Genomic DNA, 9,997 nt, shown 5'->3' on the forward strand with positions numbered 1-9,997 from the left:
GCTGTAGCTTGACAAGACATCAACGTCATTTAGAAGGACGATCCACTTTCATCAGTCAGCAAGAAAGTGGCGTCTGCAACAATCCTGTAGTTTATTTGGGAACCGGTCCCAGCGCCTGTATGTTGGCTTGATTGAATCTATTCGTTGTCTTACCCAAATAATACACCCATCTCAGGGATCCTGGATTAATTTAATCTATAATCTACTGGGATTCTACCCTTTATGAAATGATAGGCATTTTCTGAAATTAGGAGTATTTACGCTGGGTTGAGAGCACTTTGATGATTACAGTAGTAGAGTAGTAGAATTGGAGTGACTATACTGTATGGTTGGGAAGTAACCCATCCAAGTGGCTTTATGACGTCCTGTACTGGAAAGCTCTTGGTAATGTACTAACCGGGAGGGTTATACCCTCTAAAGGGAATGAGAAAATCATTATAATGGACTGGATTGGATTTCCATTAGGAATATTGACAAACTTCATCAAGAGGTCACAAGAGGATTCAATGTATCATAAAAACACCAAAATATAAAAACATATGGCTTGTTTGTTGGTGGGAGACTGAGGGATTGAATTCATTGGTGAACGCAATAGCAGATGTTGAAAGTTTATTTTGTTTTAATACTGTCGACCAGCAAAGTTGAGACGTTGAAAGGCAAAGCTTAACATATTGGATAGATCACTGAATAGGGTGTTAGCCAATGGGTGTGTGAATACAATAATTCAGTGATGCATATTGTAGCAGCACACACACACACACACACACACACACACACACACTGAATGCAGACATAGTATAGTCAGAGTACATCCAGTACATACATTGACATCCGGCTTTCTGTTTGAGACATCAGATTCCAGAATAAACTCACTCTGATCTTTTCATTCCCATGCTAAACTCATCCACCATTACGATAATGAAAACATAATCTAATCAACCCACGCTCCCATAAAAGGATCATCTGCATGGATGAGAGATTAATAAGAAATAAATATTTATTTTAAAAAATAATATTCCCACCAAAATAGACCATTCGACTTATTTGGGTCACCAACGCTTGGTGTATTTCGATATTGAGGCAATCAACAGTTTATGGGTTATTAGCATTTCACTGTTACTCTAATTCATGCTGTTAATATACACACGACAAAAGACATGCTAATGCTTCCTATTTAAATACATACCCATGCAGCCATAAGTGACCATTTATAATACTAACGCTTCATATGCTATTTATCGAAGATAATTGTGAATATTTCATAGTAAAAAAGGCTTACGATAGTACCATGCAATCCCCAATTACTGGCAAAAACCTGTGTTTTCAGGTGAAAGCTGTTCTGACACACATACACGCGTATTCACATCAACACACACACACACACACACAAACACACACACACACACACACACACACACACACACACACACACACACACACACACACACACACACAGGGAATTGTGAGTTTTTTATTATTGTGCAGATTGAGGAGCCAATTAGCTACCATCCAGACGCTGATCAGCTAATCCTTCACTGGAGGAGTGCCTGCATAGGGAACAGGCCAAACACACACACACACAAACACACAAACACACAAACACACACACAGCAGAGAGAGTTGTTGATTGTCACAGTAATAATAGTGGCACTTCTCCCTCCACTACACTTCCTGGAGGACAAAAGTGTTAACTGGTGCCAGTTTCATCACGGAACATAATAGAAGACGCTTCCTATTCAAACACGTAGACATACACACCGGCTGCAGCCAAAACTGACCGTTTAGAATACTAACAATTGTATGGTATTTATCTGTGATAATTGTGAACATTTCTCTGTAAAAAAAAAGGCTTACGATATTACCATGGTAATCCCCAATTAACGGCAAAAATGTGAAAGCTGTGGTGACACACATACAAGCGTACAGACATCGAGACACACACACACAAACACACACACGCGCACGCACACGCACACGCACACACACACACACACACACACACACACACACACACACACACACACACACACACACACACACACACACACACACACACACACACACAGTGAGGTGTGTATTTTTTATCATTGTCTAGATAGAGGAGCCAATTAGCAATGCACACACGCACACTCACTCAGACACACACACACAATTAAGTGGCCACAGTTTACTTATCAGCATAAATCAATACATAATTTTCCTTAAACGCCAACTTGAGTGTTATAATTGGTCACTCTCTGGCTCTAACAAGTTTAACTTTCTTCAATAAACCAACTTTCTACTCTTTCGTAAATCATTACCATAAAATATCATCAACATTGAAACTGCGTATTGACCAAGGGAGACCTCCTGGTAGTGTAAAAGTGTGATTTGATAAAAAATGTGTAATATTAGTATTGAAATATCAAATGGAACAGATGTTATGGTAATGTGGGGGGCGCGTTGGCTGTCCGTGAACTCCCTCTGATTGACGGTGGCATGCCATTTGAAGGGCAGCCGTTTCATACTGTATCTCAAACACTTATCCTCCACTCAGAGAAGGAACACATATGGGCTCCATAATGGCATGTCAGAGACATGCAGCTCTGTGAATCTTAATGCTGTTTCTTTAACATATCAGAAGGAAGTGGAAAGAGATGAGCTGAAGTCTGAAGCCTGAAGTTGTGTTGCCTGGATATATGATGTGTAATATTCCTACTGTTAACCCACCGCACAGACGTCGAGTTCAATCCCAGGCTGTGTCACAGCCGGCCGTGACCTGGAGCCCCATGGGGCGGCGCACATTTGGCCCAGCGTCGTCCGAGTTATGGAAGGGTTTGGCTGGGGGGGATTTCTATGGCTAATTGTGCTCTAGCGACTCCTTCTGGCGGGCCGGGCGCCTGCAAGCTGACTCGGTCATCAGTTGGACGGTATTTCCTCTGACGAATTCGTGTGGCTGGCTTCCGGGTTAAGCGAGCAGTGTGTTAATAAGGAGCGTGGCTTGGCAGGGTCATGTTTCGGAGGATGCATGGCTCTTGATCTTCGCCTCTCCTGGGTCCTTTGGGGAGTGCAGCGATGAGATAAGATTGTAACTACCGATTGGATATCATGAAAAAGGGGATAAAGAAAAACAGCTAAAACATTAATTTCACCACATCACAATCACGTTCCCAATAACAGCCTTTTATCTTGCGGTTGGGTATTGGAGGAAATGCAATTCACCCCTGGATACTATGGCTATTAACCAACAGCACCATCATTTGTGGAGAAAAGCCCAGTTGAGGCCCACCAGGGATTTCCTGACAGTATAATGCTTTTTACCACAGCTCGTTTGGGAAAAATGATAACGCACATGCACAGAGAGGCACACAGAGAGGCACACACACACATACAAACGAACACACGCAGAGCCACACACACACACAGAGCCACACACACTTCGTCACCCCCCTCTGCCAGCATTATGACTGCCTATCCAATCGAAGGACTCCCCTGAGCGTACTTCCTTGCTCTGCGGAACATCACTTCATTTGACCATTTAAATAATCCCCGGGATGCATCAGAGAGATGGGCGGCGGTATAATTACCACCTGGGAGCAGTAAGGAGCCGAGCAGAGCGCAGGGAGTGAGACCTGGGACACACACACGCTGAGCATAGGGTGGGAGACCTGCTGAGGAAATATAAAAGGCTTCATACTATGTATCTTTATATCAAGTACTATGTTGTACCGGGGGAAAGAGGTAGAGAGCGGAACAGAAGTGTACACACTTAGGAAAAACGTGCTATCTAGAACCTAAAATGATTCTTTGGCCATAGCTGTGTGAAATTGTTCAGGGGTGGGGTGCTGCAATTTCTTTTTCCCACGCTAGAGACGGATATAATCGGGCCACTAATACAGGACTAGTAAAGGCCCAGTGCACTACTTTAGCAAACTGTTGCTTTTTTATTTAATTTAAATATACACATGCAGTGCATTCGGCAAGTATTCAGACTCCTTCGCTATTTCCACATTTTGTTACGTTACAGCCTTATTCTAAAATCATTTAAATAACTTTTTTTCTCATCAATACCCCATTATGAAATGAAAAAGTGAAAAAGCGAGAAAAGGTTTTTTGAAATGTTCGCAAGTATTAAAAATGTAAAACTGAAGATGAACAGAGCAAAGTACAGAGAGATCCTTGATGAAAACCTGCTCCAGAGCGCTCAGGACCTCAGACTGACAGAGCTTGAGAGGATCTGCAGAGAAGAATGGGAGAAACTCCCCAAATACAGGTGTGCCAAGCTTGTAGCATCATACCCAAGAAGACTCGAGGCTGAAATCGCTGCTACAGGTACTTAAACAAATTACTGAGTAATAGGTCTGAATACTTATGTAAATGTTATATTTAAGATTTTTTTTAAATATATTTGCAAACAAATAAATGTAATGTATTGTGTGTACTGTAGATTGATGAGGGGATTGATGAGGGGGAAAAAACTATTGAATCAACTATAGAATAAGGCTGTAACGTAACAAAATGTGACCCAATTCAGGAAACTAGGCATATGTCGCAAGTCGCAACTTTACAGGAGAGCCGTATGAACGTAAAAAATATATTTTTTAATCAAAATGAGTTTTTTGGAAAAAATGCCTTCTCGAACATGTAAACTTTCATGTGCCTTAATATCAAACTTGTATGCCATCTGTTAATATAAATACAATTGTTAAATTACGAGCCTAGTTGGTTTAGCCACAGAAAAAGTGAGCAGCCTTCCCGCTAGCTATGATTGGCTGAGATAATGAGTGGGCTGGAAATGCCGAGAGTTTGGATTGGTCTGCGGTGTAACACCTTTTTGTCTATAAAATGAGCTGCTCGTGATGCGTAGATAATCCTTTCTACTGCAGTTTTTTCTAAAGATATAGCCTTAGCCATGGAGAACTGCAAATATGTTGCTACTGCTCTCAATAACATTGCTGCCCTGAATTTATCAGGCACTATCGACAAAGGTCAGTAGGAAAAAGTTATGATTGACTACTTTCTGGAGGACGATCGTGCCATGCTGACTCTCTGACTCTGGAAATGAGTCAGACGATGAGGAAATCCCTGATTTAGTTAAAAACATTTTCATCGAAGAAGACATTGTAGAGTCTTCTGATTACAGTGATGGAGAAGAAACGGCGACAATCAACAGTGTTATTGTCCCGGAAGAAGTTGACCGAGTTTTGAAATCTGTAACGTCTGGTATCAGCAGAGTATGAGAAGGAGATTACTAGAATTCTGGTGTTTGATTGCAAATGCATAAGGAGTCGAAAAGAGAACACAGAAGGCTGTTGTATAAATCACATGTCTCCAGATGACATCCAACAAACGAAGGGCAACCATGGCATCGGTGACAGAGATGGAGAAAGATATGTTGATTCTTATGGCATTGCACACGGTCAGTGTGAACCAGGGTGACTAGACAACGGGCCAAACAAGCTGTTCAAACTAAACGGAAATGACACAGGACATATTATTTAATAAAAGGGGTTGCATGTATATGGGTAAGAATTGAATATTTAACCTATTTTGGTTAACTTTAGCTAGCTATGACAATCGATGTGTATTGCTAGTTAAAGCTTGCTGTTAGCTAGCCAGCTGGAGTTTGATGGCTGGCTTGCTAACGTTACTCTATGGATAGGGATTTTAGTACATTTTTTAGCTAGCTAGCTAATGTTAACATTACATGTCTAAACAAAAGACCCCAAGTTAAGTTTGTGCTCAGGTATTGTGGCTGGCGGACCATGCACAAGCTCCACCACAGTCTGGACTTTCACTTCCTTATCAAAGGCCACACCAACTTTGCCCCCGACTGGTGCTTCGGCCTCATCAAGCAGTGCTCCAGAAAGACCAAAGAGAACACTTTGTGTGAGATTGCTGGTGTTGTGAAATACAGCACTGTGACAGGGGTCAACATCCCGCAGCTGGTTGGACTGGAGGATGGTACAGTGCTGGTGGAAAGCTATGCCTGGCAACAACACCTGACTTCGTACTTCAGGCCGCTGTCACAGATCAGGCAGTACCAGCACTTCAGGTGAATATAATTTTCATTGCATTTTATGAAGTTATTCTTCTTATCTAAACTTTGTTGTGCAAGGTTGTAATGTCTTCAAATGTTTGTTTTGTTATTTTCTGTTTTACAGCTTCGATGCTCTGGAGCCTGGTGTTGTGTTGTGTTGTCGGACTCAGTCAGGACCAGGTTTCAGCTGCTGCGCTACGCTGACATCCTTCCTCCCATAGAAGGTATGCATGTACTAGCACCACCTGGACTGGACGCAGCTAAATAAACGATCAGGGAAATTGACGACGAAGAGGCTATGAACATCACATGTCCTGCACCAAAGTCAAGGACAGGACAGAAACAGGCTCTCCGTGTCACACCCTGACCTTAGAGATATTTTTATATCTCTAATTTGGTTTGGTCAAGGCGTGAGTTGGGGTGGGCATTCTATGTCTGGTGTTATGTTTTCTTTTTCTGTGTTTTTTCTGTTTTGTGAATGCTGAACAATGCTGAATGCTGACGAAGGAGAGCTCTCGAGTAGCTACCAAAACATTCAAAGGCCTTTTCTCAAAAGTGAGTTCACAAGTTTATCAACTTTCAAAGCAGAATTACTTTACTATTGTTCCTCAAAAATGCAGTGTATGAGATATCATTTTGTAGCTCTGAGTCTCTACTTTTACCAACGTAAAAAACCCAATTTCAAATTTTGCTACGTAAGACCACACAGTGCTGCAGCACCCTCGTTACTCCCTACTTCCAAGGGCTATGTCTTTGGCTGTGCCTGTAAAGTAACTCTTTGTAGAACCCTTTTGGGTTCCATGAAGGACCGTTTCCACAGTGGGTTCTACATGGAACACAAAAAGGTTCTATCTGAAACCAAAAAGGATTCTCCTATGGATACAAAATAACCCTTTTGGAACTCTTTTTTCTAAGTGTATAGCTGGGTAAGATATTGTTTAAGCATACACCAGAGGTGTTATTAAAGACATCAAATAAAGAAAGAGTATTTTAAAAGGTTGGCATTGAAGTTTAAGTAATGGTTTCGGTTGGGCGAGGTCTTCAGGTTATGAGGGAATTACACAGAAACACACCATTCACAGTGCTCATTGCATTCCAGATAGTTACACAGCCCTGGGGAGTTAGACAGATGCGGTACCCAGCTCTGAGGCATCACCCTGGGGCAAAGCTGCTGTGAGGGTGGCCCTGGGGGATCTGGAGGTCCATCAACAGAGAGTCATGGGAGTATAATCTATCATTTCAGATTTTAATGGGAAAACTACAGAATCAAAGTGAAGAGGGTGAAGAGCCAGGTCAAGGCCTCTGGATTCAGCCACTTATCAAACACAGCAGCCCACTGTCAGCATTTATGTGTCAGTCGCGTGTGGGTATGTTCGTGTGTGTGTGTGTGTGTGTGTGTATGTGTGAGAGTGAGTTTGTGTGTCTTTCAACACCTTTTCATTGTTATTTATTGCCATATATGTGTAACCCTCTTTGTTTGTCTCCATTGCTGTTCCGTTTCTCTTCTGTGCCTTTGTTAAACTGTATTATTGAAAGTGTTGTTGTGTAGAGTGGAGGAGGGTTAGAGGGGACAGTGCAGGGGACTGGGGAGAGGAGGACACGGTAACACTGGATTAAAATATACCCGGGAAAAGGATGGTCTCTTATTCCGAACAGCAGTTTACAGGGGCTGTGCAATGATCGAAAAGGAGGAAGCCACGGGCTCCGAGGAGGATCTGGGTTTCTCGTGGCAGTGGCGTGTGTAAATGGTTCAGCGTCCGGATGGGTTTCGGGTTCCTGTCGATGACCAACCGAGATGGGACACCGCTCGAGGAGACTGTCGATGTATTCGTTCAAGCTTCCGTAGTCTGAAGGAGGGCGAGGCGATGGAGTGTACCTTCAAGAAGTTGTCTAAAGGCCCAGAGTCTGACACGGTGACGGGCCAGGTTGAGCACAGTGTATAGGCTGTGAGAAGACACCTAAGGCGCAACAGAAACGACGCTCCAACTGTGGAGGACCTGACCACCATGCCAAAGAATGCCTCGTCATCCCAAAAAGTGCCATTTCTGCCAGAGCATCAGCCACATTGTGGCCAACTGTCCAGTCATAGCACAGCAGTCCTCCCCTGGCACTCAGGGAATAGCATCATCATTGAGGGATGAGAAAGAGGAGCAGAGACACGCCCCCTTGCTCCACAAGGAAAGCTCTGATTGATCCATTCAGGGATTCAGCCAATCACAAGGTTTCATTGTCATGCTGCTGCTGGAGCTACATCAGGCTGTCTTTATTTAACGAACAAACAGCAAGAAAATGTTACTTTTATTGATGCGATAGTTGAGTTAGCTCTGTTTTAATGCACAGAGACACATCTATCCACCTTTTTTTGCAACTCAACTAATTTTAACTAATTTATTTTACGTCTATGAAGTTATTATTTCTGTGTTAGATAAAGACGTATCTTAGCTTAAAATTGCTTAAAAATTCCTGACATTTAATCCAGGTAAAAATGATCTGTCTTAGGTCAATTAGGATCACCACTTTAAGAATGTGAAATGTCAGAATAATAGTAGAGAGAATGATTTATTCCATCTATTTTGTGAAGTCCACCAGTCCCTCCTGCAGCAAAGCACACCCACAACATGATGCTGCCACTCCCATGCTTCACGCATGGGATGATGTTCTTCGGGTTGCAAGCCTCCCCTTTTTCCTCCAAACATAATGATGGTAATTATGGCCAAACAGTTCTCTTCTTGTTTCATCAGATCAGAGGACATGTCTCCAAAAAGTACGATCTTTGTCCCCATGTGCAGTTGCAAACCGTAGTCTGGCTTTTTTATATGGCGGTTCTGGAGCAGTGGCTTCTTCCTTGCTGAGCGGCCTTTCAGGTTTTGTCGATATACAACTCATTTTACTGTGGATATAGATAATTTTATACCTGTTTCCTCCAGCATCTTCACAAGGTTCATTACTGTTGTTCTGGGATTGATTTGCACTTTTCGCACCAAAGTACGTTCATCTCTAGGAGACAGAACACGTCTCCTTCCTGAGCGGTATGACGGCTGCGTGGTCCCATGGTTTTTATACTTGAGTACTATTGTTTGTACAGATGAACTTGGTACCTTCATGCATTTGGAAATTGCTCCCAAGGATGAACCAGACTTGTGGGGGTCTACAATTTTTTTTCTGATTCCTTGGCTGATTTCTTTTGATTGTCCCATGATGTCAAGCAAAGAGGCACTGAGTTTGAAGGTAGGCCTTGAAATACATCGACAGGTACACCTCCAATTGACTCAAATGATGTCAATTAGCCTATCAGAAGCTTCTAACGGCATGTCATCATTTTCTGGAATTTTCCAAGCTGTTTCATGGCATGGTCAACTTAGTGTATGTACACTTCTGACCCACTGGAATTGTGGTACAGTGAATTATAAGTTAAATAATCTGTCTGTAAACAATTGTTGGAAAAATTACTTGTGTCATGCACAATGTCGATGTCCTAACCGACCAACTGTAGTTTGTTAACAAGAAATGTGTGGAGTGGTTGAAAAACAAGTTTTAATGACTCCAACCTAATTGTACGTAAACTTCCGACTTCAACTGTATGTGCACTGCTAACTTCATTTTAACCTGCTGCAGCTAAATCAGAGCTAGCCTATGTTGATTTTACTGGAGATGATCGTGAGTGTTTTACCCGAAACCTTATGTTAGAAAAAGGTAAAGAAAATACAATCATACAAGTGAATGTATGTAACAATATTGCTTCCGTCCCTCTCCTCGCCCCTACCTGGGCTCGAACCAGGGATACTCTGCACACATCGACAACAGTCCCCCTCGAAGCATTGTTACCCATCGCGCCACAAAAGCCGCAGCCCTTGCAGAGCAAGGGGAACAACTACTTCAAGGTCTCAGAGCAAGTGACGTCACCGATTGAAACGCTTTTAGCGCGCACCACCGCTAACTAGCTAGCCATTTCACATCGGTTACATGTACAGAAATAGA

The 9,997-nt window shown here is 42.5% G+C and overlaps 1 pseudogene; it reads left to right on the forward strand.

Annotated features, from left to right (window-relative positions):
* Positions 1 to 7,654: 7,654 nt before the first annotated feature.
* On the forward strand, positions 7,655 to 8,212 carry LOC129856734 (protein lin-28 homolog A-like; annotated as a pseudogene).
* Positions 8,213 to 9,997: the final 1,785 nt, after the last annotated feature.

Source organism: Salvelinus fontinalis, chromosome 6 (assembly GCF_029448725.1).
Source record: "Salvelinus fontinalis isolate EN_2023a chromosome 6, ASM2944872v1, whole genome shotgun sequence".
Taxonomy (NCBI): Eukaryota; Metazoa; Chordata; class Actinopteri; order Salmoniformes; family Salmonidae; genus Salvelinus; species Salvelinus fontinalis.